General features: G+C 40.7%; 1 non-coding gene across 1 annotated transcript; it reads right to left on the reverse strand.

The window, feature by feature from the left end:
* Nucleotides 1-245: 245 nt before the first annotated feature.
* On the reverse strand, nucleotides 246-317 carry TRNAV-UAC. Its single transcript has one exon. It is a non-coding gene; the product is annotated as a tRNA-Val (tRNA).
* Between the last annotated feature and the right edge of the window lie 204 nt (nucleotides 318-521).

The following is a 521-nucleotide window of genomic DNA, read 5'->3' on the forward strand; positions in this document are numbered from 1 at the left end:
TAATGAATTAAACATATAGTGAAGCTTAAGTTTTCTTTCTTTTTTTGAAGATTTTATTTGTCTATTTGAAAGAGAGAACATGAGTAGGGCTGAGTAGCAGGCAGAGGGAGAAGCCGACTCCCCGTGGAGCAGGGAGCCTGATGCAGGACTTGATCCCGGGGCACTAGGATCAGACCTGAGCTGAAGGCAGATGCCCAACAGACTGAGCCACCCAGGCGCCCCAGAGAAAAAGAACTTTCCACCCGTGGTTCCACTGGGGCTCGAACCCAGGACCTTCTGCGTGTAAAGCAGACGTGACAACCACTACACTTGGAACCTTCATTATTTGTTTTTATGTTTTCTTAAAAATGTCCCAATACTGAAAAAGAAAAAAAAGGTTCCAATACTGTGGATAAAATTAGTTTTCAACTAAAATGACAAGTTTAGATTAATTACCTAATTATGCATTTTACAGTGGTTTCCAAAGCTCAGAAAATCTTGGAAACTTTACAAATGCATAAGATGTCAAATATGCACAGATT

Source organism: Mustela putorius, unplaced genomic scaffold (genome assembly GCF_011764305.1).
Source record: "Mustela putorius furo isolate JIRA1106 unplaced genomic scaffold, ASM1176430v1.1 tig00003836_pilon_pilon_pilon, whole genome shotgun sequence".
Classification (NCBI taxonomy): domain Eukaryota; kingdom Metazoa; phylum Chordata; class Mammalia; order Carnivora; family Mustelidae; genus Mustela; species Mustela putorius.